Source organism: Eptesicus fuscus, chromosome 5, assembly GCF_027574615.1.
Source record: "Eptesicus fuscus isolate TK198812 chromosome 5, DD_ASM_mEF_20220401, whole genome shotgun sequence".
NCBI classification, from domain to species: Eukaryota; Metazoa; Chordata; class Mammalia; order Chiroptera; family Vespertilionidae; genus Eptesicus; species Eptesicus fuscus.
In genome coordinates, this window is record NC_072477.1 from 95,180,013 (window position 1) to 95,197,044 (window position 17,032).

Genomic DNA, 17,032 nt, shown 5'->3' on the forward strand with positions numbered 1-17,032 from the left:
GTGCACAGATCTCTCAGAAGTGTTCAGGGAATAATTTGTTGAATTATAGCTGTTCAAATTGTTGTAACTTCTAGGGGAGAGACCAAGGGGGCTTCGCATGCCACCATTCCTCTGATATTCTCCCTACTGTGCCTAATTTATAAGTTAAGCTGTATCATAGGTATGTATGTGTAAGAAAAAACATAGTATATACTTATGGTTTGATATTATATGAGATTTCAAGCATTTCCTGGGAGTCTTAGAACATAGTCTCCTGGGAAAGAGGAAGATTACTGTGTTATTTTTATACCATTATATTACACTAGAGGTCCGGTGCATGAAATTCGTGCACGGGGGTGGGGGGGTGTCCCTCAGCCCAGCCTACACCCTCTCCAATCTGGGACCCCTCGAGGAATGTCCAACTGACCGTTTAGGCCCAATCCCATTAGGATTGGGCCTAAACGGTCAGTCGGACATCCCTCTCACAATCCAGGACTGCTGGCTCCAAACTGCTCGCCTGCCTGCCTTCCTGATTGCCCCTAACTGCTTCTGCCTGCCAGCCTGATCATCCCCAAACCACTCCCCTGCCAGCCTGATTGATGTCTAACTGCTCCCCTGCCAGCCTGTTTGCCCCTAACTGCCCTCCCCTGCAGGCTTGATCACCCCCAACTGCCCTCCCTTGCAGGCCTGGTCCCTCCCAACTGCCCTCCCCTGCTGGCCATCTTGTGGTGGCCATCTTGTGTCCATATGGGGGCAGGATTTTTGACCACATGGGGGCAGCCATCTTGTGTGTTAGAGTGATGGTCAATCTGCATATTACTCTTTTAGTAGATAGGATAGAGGCCTGGTACATGGGTGGGGGCCAACTGGTTTGCCCTGAAGGATGTCCTGGATCAGGGTGGGGGTTCCGTTGGGGTGTGGGGTGGCCTGGGCAAGGGGCCTGTGGTGGTTTGCAGGCCGGCCACGCCCCCAAGTGACCCAAGTGGAGGCCCTCGTATCTGGGATTTATTTATCTTCTACAATTGAAACTTTGTAGCCTGGAGCAGAGGCCAAGGCAGGCAAGGGCTTCAGAAGCTTGGCTTCCTCCATTGCTAGGGGCAACCCTAGCCTCCTGCTCTTTCCAGCTCTGTGGCTGCCGCCGTTTCTGTTTGGATTTATTTATCTTCTATCATTGAAACTTTGTAGCCTTAAGAGGAGGCCTAGGCTGGCAAGGGCAGGTGGGAAGCTTGGCTTCCTCCATTGCCGGGGAAACCCAAGCCTCTCTCCTGCTCTCTGTGGCCGCAGCCATCTTGGTTGGGTTTATTTGCATATTTTCTCCTGATTGGCTGGTGGGCATGGCTTGTGGGCATGGCTTGTGGGTGTAGCAGAGGTACGGTCAAATTGCATATTACTCTCTTATTAGATAGGATTATTACTTTGTCATTAATACCTTAAACAAATTCACTGTTTTGTGGCATTGTTTTTCCCCAAAAGCCAATTCTCAAAATACTTACAGATTTTATACATTTTTAAGAGGTCTCATAAACAACATGCTAATGTAAATAGCAGAACTTGTATGGTAAAATTATTATTTGGTAAACATCTTAAAATATACTCGGACTTAGTGCAATACTGTGAATTTTTATTAGTGTTTATTTTCCTTGAATCATAATTTCTTTGCCTATTTTTTCTCTCAGGTCCTTTATCAGTCTCCTGTTAAGTTGATGAGCTCTTTCTCTGTCATGAGTATTAACTCTTTCTGTTGCATGCATTCTCTTCTGGTCTTTTGGTTTATTTTAGCTTTTTCTATGCAAGTTTCACAGCAGAGAGATATTTTCATGTTTATAGCCAAAACTCTGACTTATTTCCTTCCTATCTCCTAAGTTTTCTTTTTGATTCTCCACTCCAAATTTTTTGAAAATATTTTTAAAATTTATATTTCTATCAAAGTAATATATGCATTACTTTGAAGCTTATGAAATTGCTATTTTATATGTCAAGAAATAATAGAATGTAGCAGTTTCATGTGACTTTTTAATACATTGTTTAAAGTGTCAAATCGTATTAATTGCAATTTTTGAAACCCAAACAGGTGTCTCTGTCCCTCTTCTTCACTAGTCCTATACCCTCCCTTAAGAGAAAACCACTTTAGCTCTGGTTCACTGTTTTTTCTGGCATATACAGAATATAAGTTTCTTACAATGCTATTACTAGATTTTTCCCCCTAATATTTATTGATCGCTTTGTATGTTCTAGACTGTTCTAGGCACTGGACTTCAAGAGAGATCAAAACAAACACCCTTTCATAGAGCTTCCATATTAGGGGTAGAGATGGAGACAGACAACTAAATAAATTATTTAATATGTTTATGTGGTAATAAGTTCTATGAAGAAAAGTAGAGCAGAAATGGAGTGACGGGGGAGATGCAGAAATGGGGTTTCAAATTTCAGTGGGGGGTTAAGGAAGACCTCCCGCAGAAGATCATGTTTGTGCAAAAACCTGAAGGGAGTCCAGTGGGGAATGAGTGTGCCAAGGAGTGCAAAGGCCTGAGACAGGGCCCTGATCTGTCTGAGGACCATTGTGGCCAGGGCAGCGTGAACAAGGGAGGAATTGATAGGCTGGCAAAGGAGCAGAATGGTTGTGGAGGGTGAGGGAAGCAAATGGGGGATTCTTGGCCCTTCTTCTGTGTGAGATGGGGAATCATGGAAGGATTCTGAACAGAGCTATGACATGAGGAGACATATATTTAGGGATCACTCTGGCTGATCAGTTGAGAATGGACTGTAACGAGCAAGGGCAGAAGCAGGGATCCATGTGGTAATCCAGGCAAGAAATGATTGTGGTTTGAACCAAGATATTATCCGTGGAGGCAGTGAGAAGAAGTGTGATTCTAGACATGTTTTGAAGGTGGAATTGACAGGATTTTCTGACATATTGGAGGATCAAGGATGAGGGTATGGTTTTTGGACTTAGTAACTTCAGGGGTGGAGTTATCATTTACTGAGAAGGGAAAGACTGCGGAGGAAAGTGTTGGGAGGGAGATCAAGTATTCCATTTGGAATATATTGAGTTTAAAATATCCAAACAGAGATGTCAAAAAGGCAGTTGGGTAGGCGGCTTTGAATTCAGGCTATTGATTTAGAAATGTTAGTCAGATTATATTTAACTCCTTGAAGCTGGATGAGATCACCAGGGTATGAGTGTAGCTACTAGTGTATAGGCAAGAAATACAGTGAAGTAGAAGGAAAACTAGGAGTGTGATTTTCTAGGAGTAATAAACTCTGACAAATGCTGCTGGAGGTCAAATAAGATGAGCAAAGAGAGCTGACCTTGATTTAGCAATGAGGAAGTTATCAGCAACCTTGATGAACAGTGTTGGTTTTGTCAAGTGGGTTGAAAAGCGCTTGACAAAAAAAAATCCTTTGTAACAAAAACAAGCTGAGAATAGAAGGGAATTTCTTCAACCTAATAAAGGCCGTCTACTAAAACCCTACAGCTAACAGCATACTTACTGGTGAAAGACTGAATGTTTTCCTTCTGGGATCAGAAAATAGACAGAGTTACACATTTTTGCCACTTAATTTAATGTGGTACTGGAGGTGCTAGCCAGAGCAATCAGGCAAGGGAAAGAAAGAAAAGGCCTCTAGATTGGAAAGGAAATAGTAAAACTATCTGAAAATTATTTCATCTTCTAGAAGATCCTTCTTCTGCCTCAATTGAAATTATCATCTGGATTCTTTTCTTCATTCTGCTAATGTGTTGTACAACACTGATTTATTTTTATATGTTGACCCAGCCTTGCATTCTTAGGATAAATCCCACTTGCTCATAGTATCTAATCCTTTGTATATGTTGCTGAATTTGGTTTGCTAATGTTTTGAGGATTTGGGATATTGGACTATAGATTTTCTTCTTATGATATCTTTGTCTGATTTTAGTATCAGGATAATACTGGCCTCATGCACTGAGTTGGGAAGTGTTCCATACTTTTTTTTAAAGCATTTGTAAAATAATTGTGCGAATTATTAAATGTTTGATAGAATTCACTCATGAAGCCATCTGGTCCTGGTCTTTTCTTTGTGGGAAGGTTTTTGATTACCAATTCAATCACTTTTCTTGTTACCAGTCTATTCAGACTTTGTATTTCTTTTTTCGGTTTCAGTAGTAAATCTCTAGTAATGTGTCCATTTCATGTAGGTTATCTAATTTGTTGGCATACAGTTGTCCATAGTATTTCCTTGTAATCATTTTATTTAGTTTGGTAGCAGTATCTTCTCTTTTATTCCTAGTTTTAGTAATTTGGGTCTTCTCTCTTTTTTTTAATTGGTCTGTGATCCTTTTGACAACAAAAATTTGGTTTTATTGATTTTTCTCTATTCTAATGATACTAAAATGTTACCATTGGTTTCTATACTAATAAGGAAATGTCACTTTATTGTAAAAATTTAACATTATCTCCTAATCTTCTGTATTACTCAGGAAACAGAATGTGTGTATGTGTGATATAGATATACAGGCATTCCTTGGGTTACTTTGGACTCGAAATACGTCATTTTGTGGTTGCATCACCATCTCCCATTTATTTAAAAAAAAAAATTTCTGTCATTTCGACGTATGTACATATGTGCTTTATGTTTTTTATTATTTATTTACTACAAGTAAAGGTCAGGAATTGTTATCTTTCTTTTAATTTTTTTTTTTACTGTTTCACTTCATTACTGCTGTGTATGTACTCCATGTGAGTGATGTAGGTGCTTATGTAGGTGGGTTCCAACTTACAGTGAAAATTGCATTATGTCGCGACGTAGGAATGGATCTCCAACGTAACCCGAGGACCTACTGTACTATATATAGTATAGATCTCATAATAGGTATAGATATAGATATAGATGTCTATATTTGTTATAGATATGTAATTATATATATGTGTGTGTATATATGTATATATGTATGTGTGTGTGTGTATGTATGTATATATATATATATATATATATATATATATATATATAGAGAGAGAGAGAGAGAGAGAGAGAGATTTAAAAGTTGGCTCACATGATTGTGGAGTAAGTCAGAATACACAGAATAGGCTATCTGGAGGCTGGGGACCCAGACAAAGCCATCTGCTAGCAGAATTCCTTCTTGCTCAGGAGAGAGGTTAATCTTTTTTCAGCTGATTGGATGAGGCCCACCTACATTATGGAGGGTAACCTGCTTTATGCACTGTCTGCTGATCTAAATGTTAATCTCTTTCAATAAACAAACACCTTCACAGAATCATATAGAGTGATGTTTGACCAGATGTCTGAGCACTGTAGCCCAGCCAAATTGACACATAAATCTCCTACTCTTCTTTAAGTAGATCTGTGGTAATTATTGCATTGAGGGGAAAAATTCCCTTTGGAAATTTTTTAAAAATATATTTTATTGATACAGAGAGGAAGTGAGAGGGAGAGAGAGTTAGAAACATCGATGAAAGAGAAACATCGACCAGCTGCCTCTTGCACACCTCCTACTGGGGATTGCCCGCAACCAAGGTACATCCCTTGACCGGAATCGAACCCGGGACCTTTCAGTCCATAGACCGACGTTCTATTCACTGAGCCAAACCGGTTTCGGCCCCTTTGGAAATTTGATATGTCTTCTACATCTAATGTTTCTCTCACTAAAAGAAGTAATTTAAACAATACACGTCAACAAAATGGAATGGATTTGTAACATATTAGCCACTGTATATCATACAACTGACCACAGTATTCTAGTATACATCAGATCCCAGCAGATACCATGACTTTCACAGATACGTTGTAGTGCCACTGGTTTTAAAGAACTTCCACATACACAGGATGCATCTGTATCCAGCCTTGGCACATGGCACCTTTTCTAAGGACTATTCAGAATAATTTCTAAGACCCTGGCTTATTTTAGAACCTTACCTTTACCCATCATCCACCTTCACAACCTGTATCTCCTGAATCCACAGGAGAGAACAAACAGAAGTGATCTACCTTGCACACAGAATACACTTGAACAAAAAGCGGGACCACCCAGGATGTACTTGTAGACCTATGACAACCATCTACACTAGGCAATAGCCCAGTGATTATTTTCACTTTTCTTGAAATGCATAAAAATTAAGCACAAAACAGCATATATAAATAGTCCTTAACCTGATTGATGACCAGTTAACATTTTTTGACAAATACATTCCATTTCAAAATTATCTAAGTGGACTCTTTTAAAAGAAATAACATTATAATACTCTAAGAATTGAATATCTATTTGTATAATAATTGTATCTTAAAACCATATTTAATAAGCTATCACTGATACCAACGTACACTATGGTATGATTCTTACTAAAGCGTAACATACCACATTTCTTAGATGTCTTTCATCAATAAAAGATGTTTGGCTATTATTATTGGAAGGAAGGAAAAAAGTTTACTGAGTGAGCAATATAAGTTGTGTGGTGGTTGCATAAAATTTTAAAATAACAACATGAAGGTAAATTAATAGTATGCTATAAATATGAATTATAGAAAATTGCACCTTTAAAGGTTGAATTCCTGTAAGTCAAGGGCTGCCTATATATATAAAGATTGTCAGCCCTTTTACTTTATATATTTCAGATATATATTTCATCATAAATATTTCTTTCTATTTAATTATATATATGTCATTTAGCTTTGGTGGGTAGTGTGGAAGGTAGTGTATTTTGGGGTAGGGGAGGGGGACTGGTAATTGTCTCAGTGGTACATGGTCTGCTTTAAAGATCCTCTCTCCTTTTTTCCTAATGCAGTACACAATAGTCTATATGAAGAGGAATATTTTTTAACATTGGTAAGAATTACAGACTGTTTTTCCTCTGGTTAATTCATTATAAAAATCTTGTTATAATCAATTCACAAAGTACTGCTTATCATACATCTGTCTTCAAACATAATTTCTTACAAGTGGTTTCCTGAAAAAATCATCAGGTTTTCTCCACTGCTGCCCTTGCTGGAGTACTTCATGAATTCTTTTAGAACAAGATCAGTTTTGGGACTTATATGAGTTAAGACTGTTCTTTCTATTTAACTGAAGTGTTTACCATAAAGTTAAATAAAAGCAAAACTGACCATTTGCTGTCATTTCTTTTAAATGTTATTATTTTCCCATCTCTACTTCCTAATCCTCCTATGTGTAAGCACTACTGATCCTCAACAAATTACATTGCCTTTTTTTTTAAATCTTATAAAAATTACCATTTTCACCAATATTCATCCATTTTATTAAAGAAAGTTATGTAGGTAAATAAAGCTATGTCTAAATATACTGCCTCAATGCTTCAAAAAATAAAATTTATATAAAAAGAACATTTAGAAGCATTCTGTCAAAATGGTGCAGGTTCTTTCTTGAACAAGAAAGAACTCTGCATCTCTCAACATGTCTGGAATTCTACTTGGAAATTTATTATTTTATTTTTTTATTTTTGACAGAAAGAAACCATTCCTGCTTGGAGAATTTTAGGTTGCATAGACTCAACTTAAAAAAAAAGTTATTAAAATTTCAAATCCAATTTTTCCTTTTTATCAGAAATATATTTTTATATTCAAGTTTATGTGTGCATACTGTGTTTTTTCCTAATTTTGAAAGAGTGTAAACAAGAACTCATTTCTTTATTAGCTGCTTGGCAGAAAATTAAATTCTCATATGGCTTCTTCTTTTTTATGGTAATGTTGTGCTATGTTTTAAAAATAAATTGTCAGTGGTATCAGGAAAACTTTTTAAGACGAAAGTAAATTATTTTCCCTTGGAAATTGCAAGTTGATATCTTATATTAGCTTCCATGATTTCACTAGGTACTTTGAATTTCTATTCTTAGCTTGAGATGAGTTGAAAGATTCAAGGGTATTTATGGCATTTCAACATTTAAGTTTTAATGAGAGCAACTTTGAACCTGTAACATTCCAGAGAGGAATTTTCTGTTAAGTTTGTTCAAAAGCCTTTTTCTATTCATATACAAAGCTAGCATCTGTGTGGTTGGTAAATGTAATCCATGATAACATTATGTTTCTCTGCTGATTTTTTTCTTTTCTGTTGACACTGTTTTATAAGATGAATATAGAAGCTGATTCACCCAGCTTCTTCAGATCTCAGTAACTTTCATAGTTTTGCATTGGCATTACTTTTCAGCTTAAACCTCCTCCCAAGATTTTTACTTATTTGTTGCTTTAAGGTGTTCTTTTTTTTTTTTTAAATATATTTTATTGATTTTTACAGGGAGAAAGGGAGAGGGATAGAGAGCTAGAAACGTCGATGAGAGAGAAACATCGACCAGCTGCCTCCTGCACACCCCCCACTGGGGATGCGCCTGCAACCAAGGTATATGCCCTTGACCGGAATCGAACCTGGGACCTTCCAGTCCACAGGCCGACGCTCTATCCACTGAGCCAAACCGGTTTCGGCTAAGGTGTTCTTAATTATCCTCCATTGTCTTTCAGATAATTTTATGATTGGCATACTATGGCAACATCATTTCAACAATAATTTGTCCTGGGATCATGTGACATAGTTTTCACATGTCTGTTACGATTTATATCATTCTGACAACATTGGCATTATATTAAAATGTTGATTTTAATGGAAATTTTCAATGTTTTGTTGTCAGGAGCCTAACACTGTATAATAGTTTTTAGCTGCTTAGTTTTTATTAATGTCTACATGTTTGTGTGTTTTTAATCATCTTTAAAAGGTGATTTATATTAAAAATTTCTCTTCCTTGTAATTAAGGAACCGATTGAACTAATAAAATATTTGCTTGGTCAAATTAATCCAATGTTTAAAGATGCAAAAAAAAAAACTTCTTTTCATACAGTATTTTTGGTAGTTTTCATAATTTAAAAAGATCCATACTTTAACATATTAAGGCAAGAAAAAAGAATTAAAATGTTTATTTTTATCTCCTTTTAAGAAAGTAAATAGTTTTCTTAATTGTGTTTGCATAAAATAAGTGTATTTTTTTTAATTGGGAAAACTTTAGAATGGATACTTCTATAAATCTCTAATTTTTGAGGTGCTTGTGATCAATATTGTTTTGTTATGATTCAAACAGATTTCACTGAGATTCTTCTTTTCCCACTTTACAAACATCTATAAAATTTACTCATATTTAAAGCTTATTATTTATAAAAACATTGGGAATGCATAATATTTTATATTATTAGACCAGTTTGGTTACATAAAGGAAAGATTGGTTACATAGCCAAAGACTGAAACTGCCCCATTGGAGGTGGTTACATAATAGTATTTTTTTTCTTTGAATTAACAGAAAAGCATGTATCACTTCACTCTTGTTCACATGTGTGTTTTTGAGGTTGATCATGTTGGTAAGTGAGTTACCTTGACTACGTAGGAGGGCCCTTTGTGTTATTGTACATGATTGTTCAAAATGATCATGTGTTTTTAATAAAATACTATCCTAAATGTCAAAATTTTATTAAAAAGTAACATCATTAAAATTATCAATATTTACATTATAAATTTACACTGAAGTTACTTATGGGAACCAAAGAATATGATACTGATTTGTGATTTTTAAAAATATTTTACATCCATTTTAATAGTTTGGTTGTATGTTTACAGGACCCTAATTGCTTTTCTTTTATCTTCACTTTTTAGGTGAGATTGCTGATTCTTTATCTTCCTTGACCTTTGATCTTTAGTTTTTATACTATAGTCTCATTTTTTTAAAAACTGTTTTCCATTATTGTTTTTACTTTCATTGATTTTTAAATATTTTAATTTATTAGTTATTTTTAACTATTGTGAATATAAAAACTTGTTCTGTTACCATAGTCATTTTATAAAAGACTAAGAACCTGTCTCTGAGACATGGTCAAAAGTATTCTGTGTTACATGATTGATATAACCACATAAATACCTCTGCCAATACTGGAGTTCATTTGGTTGTTCATATGTTATGAACAATCATTTGTAGGCTTTTTTCAAATTATAGAATTATGTAACATTATAGAAAGTTTGAAAAATATAACAAAATAATTACCCACAGCTCTCTCTAACACAATTATTTTCTCTTTTTATAGTACATTTTTTTTCTATAGCTATGCCAATTTTTATACTAGTAATAAGGTAAAACTATTATATTCTGTCCCTTTTTTCCATTCACTATAGCAAATGCATTTCTATGGCGCTGTATAATTTTATAATTATAATTGTAATGGCTTCAACTGAATTTCTTTGAAAGGGTGTTTTGCAATTTAATATTTTCCATAGTTCTGTAAAGTTTGAATGTTTCTAGTTTTTTACTGTTAAAAATTCACTAACATTATAAGTTTGACAGGTAATAACAATTATCTACAATGTGGAACTTATTTTAATAACAAATGATTCCTGATTTACATATGTAAGCATTAAACTTAATGCCCTTTTGATGAATGGTTTTATATAAATAAAGTACAGTGAAGTTGCTTTGAAAATTACCAAACTACTCTACCATAGCCTGAGTTTGTTTACTTATTTATTTATTTATTTTTACGTAGGAGAAATGTCAAAGTCCAATCAGACAGGTTAAGGGTACTAGTATTTACCAAAAAGTCTTAGTTTCTAGCCATGGGCCTATATTGTGAAACCCTTTAAACTACAAGTATTTGTGAATAATTTTTATGTCCCAGGGTATATGAGGAGTTAATTGAGGGCAGTGACACTGTTTAGTCATCACCTTGAATACAGAGGCATATTAAAATTTTTTAAATTCTATTTGAAAATGTCTTCTAAAAGAAAAAAAAAAACTTATAATTTTTAATCCCTTAATTAAACTGCTGTTCTTTGAGAATTTTTCCTAGTAAATTTTTTTCATAAAGTAACAGAAGGCTCATCATTTTTTTCTATTATATACCCATGTCTGTAGAGTAGCATTTAAAACTTTCTTCTTGACTTTCTTTCATCGTTTTTTTATTATTATTACTATCACGGTAAAAGAAGAGCTGCCTAAACCCACGGGTTGTTATACGTCCTTCATTGGGTTGCTGTGAAAATTAAATGAACTAATCCACATAATGTACTGCAAGTGGCGTCTGTCATTAGTAAGTTCTCCATAAGCATCAGCTGTCACCACTACGACTCCTCGTGATTTCCTGTTGTTATTATTGATAAGAAAATTATCTGAACTCGGACCAAGAATCACATTTTTGTCACATAATAAATAATAAATCATCTGGTACTCCGGGACAAAGTATGCATCAACATAAAGTCGTAAAAGGATTGTTCAGTAAGTGTTTCTGGGAACATTGGTTAACTTTTTAGAAAAATATAAAGTTACAGCCTCACCTTGCAAGCTTGCTCTCATGATTATAGGTGAATAATTCCAGGTGGGATAAAAGAAATTAAATGTAAAGCCATGAAATTCATATTTTTAAACTTTAGAAAATATAGGTGAATATATATCAGACCTAAGGATAAGAAAGTCATAAAAACAGTGGAAGAAACTCAAGCGAAAGAAATTCACAGATTCAAATGGGTAAACATTTAACATTTCATCAAAAAGAAAAGTTGAAAATCTTAAAGTCTTTGCAACAAATAGGGCTGAGGATTATGCCCTAAAAAGATACATGCGTGTGTGCATTATTTATGAACACCCTAATCAAAAAGTGGTCAAAATGTATCAAACATCAATTTACAGAATAAGAAATGCAAATGATTAATAAACATTAATAACGTCTAAGTCCACTAACAGTGAAAATGAAATGCTGTACAATTTTTCACTTGTCCAATTATTAATGGCTTTAGAGTGATTAGAAGTCCTCTTATGAGATAACGGTAATATGGGCAGTCCTGCTTACTGCTGGAGGAAATATACACTGTTATGAACCAGTCTGAGTGACAAGCATTTGGACAAGATCTATCTAGCTTTGCAACTTGTCCTAATGAAGTCACCAGTGAAATGAACAAAAGGAATGTCCATGGATGTCTTTTGCAGTCTTACTGAAATAATGAGCAGATAACAAACACCTTAAATGTCACATTTTTTAGTAAAAAAAATATGTGTAACTTTAAACACAGCTATATAATTAAATGATGTGTTAACATATCGTAAATGATCTCTACTGGAAAATATTAGATAAGTGTCTCCTTATGATTAGGAGCTGACCTGCACCTGCGGTCTTACTCTAACTCTGAAGTCACTTTCCTATTGTAATAACGTGAAATTGCCGTTCCTTTAAAACACACAAATCTCTAGCAGCTGTGGGTATGTGCCCTGGAAAAAGCCTGACCATAAAAATGCTGAGCCAATTATAAATTACAAAAATGTGAAATATAAGGAAAAATATATTTTGTGTAAAACCGTTCCCTTACTCTAAATTCCTTGTTACTATCCTTCTTTTTTAAAAGCCAGTTCTTACTGAGACTTGGGCACTGGAAATGAACTGGAGTTAAACAGGTCCTAGGTTATTTATAAACATTTACTTGAAAGAACCCTCTGCTTACTTTCCACTTAAGTACACTGTTTTAAATCGCCCTTTTAATGAGAACCACGTAAGTTCTGAAGGCAAGAGCCCTGGCCAGTGTAGTGCAGTGGTTAGAGTGTCAGCCAGCCCTGGTCTGGGTGCAGTGCAGGAGGCAACCAGTCAGATGTGTTTCTCTCATATCGATCTTTCTCTCTGTCTCTCCACGTTTGTCTATCCCTCCCACTCTCTCTAAAAGTCAATGGAAAATATATCCTTGGATGAGGATTAACAACAAAAAGATCTGAAGGCAAAAAATATTAACCCCTTTTCCTGTCATAGAATTCACTTTCTCTAAGCTTAGACTTAACCACGGTGTGAGGACGACACATCATTCATCATGTTACTGCAGTTTGAAAGTTACAATCTGCACTGCCTTGAAGGGCATGTCAGATAGATTCCCGGAAAATAAGCCGATCTGGTTTTTGGTTTGAGAAATAATCATAGGCAAGTACTCTGGATTGTATATGTTTTGTTATAGCCTCTGTTCTGGCTGTTTTATTGTTTTCTCTGGGTTTGGGATTTTTCTTTGTTGTTGCTGTTTTGTTTTTGGTTTTTTTTTTAATCTGTGTTTATATGTGGACTAGGGGCCCAGTGCATGAATTCATGCACCTTGAAAGAAACTGTGGGCCGCGAGGCTGCAGTCAGCCCATCCTCTGCGCCCCCACCCAGCCCCTCCCGCTCTGGCCCCAGGTCCCCTGTCTAAGGGCAGCCCCGTTCCTTCTGCCGCCGCTCCCATGTGCTGATGGCGCCGGCCCCGCTCGCACCCACTGACGGTGTGGAGCGATTGGGGCTGGCACCAGCAGCAGGTGCAAGCGGGGCCGGCACCGTCAGTGGGTGTGAGCGGCGGCTGCAACCCTGATCGCCCCTCAGGTGCAGGGGGAGGTGGAGAAGCCCTCAGGGGTGACCGGGGCCGGCAGCCACCGCTCGCACCTGCTGACGACACCAAGCAGTCAGGACCGGTGCTGGGCACTAGCAGTGGGTGCGAGCGGTGGCTCCAGCGCCGGCTGCGGGTGTGAGCAGGGCCGGCGCCGGCAGTGGGTGCAAGCGGCGGCTGCTGGCCCTGACCACCCCTCAGGAGCAGGGGGAGGTGGAGAAGCCCTGAGGGACAATTGGGGCTGGCAGCCACAGCTCGCACCCACTGATGGCACCGAACGATCAGGGCTGGCGCTGGGCGCCGGCAACCGGTGCGAGCCGTGGCTCCGGCGCCGGCAGTGGGTGCAAGTGGGGCCGGTGCCGGCAGCAGGTGTGAGTGCTGGGCAGGACCACGGTGTGCAGGAGCAAAGAATTTTCAGTAACCACCAAAGCTCGCTCTGATGACAGCAACCGGTGTCCTGCCTTGGTCTGGCACCACCACTCACCTGTGCTGACCATCCCGCTGCGGCTGGCGCCACCCACCATGTTCCACACGCACCCCCTGGTGGTCAGCACACATCATAGTTACCGGTTGTTTGGTTGTTCCGCCATTCAGTCTATTTGCATATTCGCCTCTTATTATATAGGATACTTATGTACATATGTATACGTGTGTACCCATTCATATGTGTATTTGTATATATGTATTGTGTGATGTAAATATGGAGCACTGTGTATGAATCAGGAGAGTAAAGGATTGTGATAAGTAAAAGTGGGAAGAATGCCTTTTACTGTAAATTTAAATATGGTATCAGAAATAACATACATCCCTAGAAATAATAACTAAAAACATGAGTAGTTAAGGTACACTAAATCTTTCTGTTGTGTTTTTTTAAAATGCCTCACTGCCCTGGCCTGGTGGTCAGTTAGTTGGTTGAAGCATTGTCCCATACACCAAGAGCTGGTGGGTTCAATTCCTCAGGGCACATACCCAGGTTACAGGTTCCATCCAGGTGGGAGTGATATGGGTGTATGAATATGAGAGGCAACTGATCGATGTTTTTCTCTCATATAGGTGTTCCTTTCTCTCTCTCTCTCTCTTCCATCTCTCTAAAATGCAATAAAAACATATCCTCAGGCGAGGATTATTAAAAATAAATAAAATGCCTCACTTCCTTAATAGGGTACTTTTAATAGTTAACATTTAAATCTGGCTTTAATTTTAATATTTTGTCTCTTTTGTAACACTAGCCAGTTAAAAACCTACTAATAAGCCCCTTAATTTATTTTTCCCTTTCCTGCTAGACAGTATGTTGTGGGAACACATGGAGGTATAGCATGTTCCTGCCTTCAAGGTACTTTGAATAAGTTGGAGACATAATCACGCAGTAATTTACAGCTGTAGTGTACAGTGTTTACCACATGCCAGGTACTGGGTCAGATCGTTTATGGCAAGTGTTTAATTCTTAACAACACTGTGAGGTGGAGACGACTATTTTAAAGTTGAGAAAATGGGCCTGGAGACATTGTTTAAAAGTTGGCAAGTCATACAGCTGGTAAGTCAGCAGAGCAGAGCAGACTTGTCTGCCTCTTGTCTTTTGCTTCAGCACCTAGTGATGCTGCTGCTGTGATAGAATCCATGTGGTGACCTGATTGCCTTTTCTTTGTTTTGTAAACGAGCATATTAGGCAAGGCACCAGCCCCAAAGCTCACAACCATGGGAGTTTCTCCTGCTTGATCGTCACCACCGAGGAAGTGGGTGTGAATGAGGTCAGGACCTTGTCACGGTGTGTGGGCGAGTGCACTGACAGTACTGTGTGCGCTGGCCAGGGAGCAGGGCTCCAGGGTTCCTTCCAGGGCTAAGCCTTGGGGTTTGCAATGTTCTCTCCTTTTGTCTGCCTTTTAGGATTTTTTCTTGTGAAAATATCAAATGTGTCCTTTCTGTGTTGAAATTTACAGAAGAAAATGAAACTGGAATGGTAGTAGGGTTTTTGTTGTTGCCTTTTTAAGTTTAATTTAGTAAACTTTTACCAAACACCTGTCCTGTACCAACCAGATGCAGCTAACGTCACCAAACCAACCTGTGGTCCCCATCTTTGGTGTCCAAAGATCCTCACATTAGAAATCTGTTTACTTCTTTCTTTTATCCACTATCCCTTTATTGTTTACAATGAAAGCAAAAACTTCAGTTAATGGTAAAGACCCAGTTAGGTTAACACTTTCATTGAAATTCGGGATTTATCTGTGATTTGTGGATCAGAAAAATTTCAGGTTTTCACGTTTGGACTTTATTTGCTTTGGATGAGACATTTATGACCTAGTTAGAACTATTCCTGTGCCAAAAGTTGTAGTGGCAAAGAAAACCCTCCCTCCATACAAGGAATGATTGTGAAGGCCATTTCTAGTTCTACCTGCTTATCCTATAACTAGAGGTCTGGTGCACGAAAATCATGCATGGAGGGAGTGGTTCCCTCAGCTCAGCCTGTACCCTCTCCAATTGGGGACCCCTTGGGGGATGTCCGACTGCTGATTTAGGCCCAGATTGGGCCTAAATCAGCAGTTGGACATCCCTCTCGCAATCTGGGACCACTGGCTCCTAACTGCTCACCTGCCTGCCTGCCTGATTGCCCCTAACTGCCCCCCCCCTGCCGGGCTGATTGCCCCCAACGGTCCCCTCTGCCAGCCTGATCTCACCCCCAATGGCCCTCCCTTGCCGGCCTGATCTTGCCCCCAACTGCCCTCCTCTGCTGGCCAATTTGGTTCTGATTGGTCAGTTTCAATGCCAGTCAGTATCAAAAGCTCCGCCTGCTAGGCAGCCATTGGCTCCCCCAGATTTGGTTCTGATTGGTCGGTTTCTATGCCAGTTGGTGTCAAAAGCTCTGTCTCCTAGGTAGCCATTGGTTCTTCGTACCACCCACATTTGGTTCTGATTGGTCGGTTCCTATGCCAGTCAGCATCTCTGGGCATATCTCTGGGTCTGATCAGAGTGGCAGGGCTTAACAGCAGCCCCAGCAGAGGCTGAGAGAAAAAGAAAAGCCCAGCTGCTGGCGAAGCTCAGAAAGAAAGAGGGAGGGAAAGAGAGAGGCAAGTACACTGATCAACAGCTTCCACTGAGGCTGCAGATCAGACCCTGACTCACTTTCTGGGTCTCAGCCACCTGGGCAGTCAGTGCTGGGTCGCCAGGCTGCAGCTGGGCAGTCAGTGCTGGGTCGCCCCAGCAACCCAGTGCTGACTGAAGGACTTCCGGTTGGTCAGCGTTTGGTCATGATCGGTCGTTACAACCCTGGCCTTTTGTATATTAGATTGCCTTTCTGGAGATAAGAACCGTGGAAACCTGAAATTAGAATGGTGAAATACCAGCATAGAAAAGTTAGGACAACTAATGTGTCATTTTTGTGCTAAACCAGAAACTATCCCGTTACTCGGATTCCAGTCTTGGCCAGCAGTCATAGGTAACAGAGTTAGGGTGGGATTGGGATCAGATAAGTAATTTCCCAAATTAGGCAGAGACCATTGCCTGGAAACCACTCTGCTAAAGCATCGGAAGTAGCAAGAATCTCGGTTACTTCTGGTGTGGTGTTGCGATGACTCTGAGATATATGTAGGGGTCCCTTTTATGGGTTCTTTCCCAATATCCTAGAAAACAGAGAGAAAAAAATTAATGTGCAGTGTGTCCTCTGACCCTTTACACAGAAGTTTGAATTGTGTCTGCATG

At 38.6% G+C, this 17,032-nt stretch overlaps 1 protein-coding gene across 1 annotated transcript in view; it reads left to right on the plus strand.

The window, feature by feature from the left end:
• Positions 1-17,032, plus strand: part of MPP7 (MAGUK p55 scaffold protein 7) — a 345,710-nt gene that overhangs the window by 286,828 nt on the left and 41,850 nt on the right. The gene's annotated exons all lie outside the window — the stretch shown is intronic.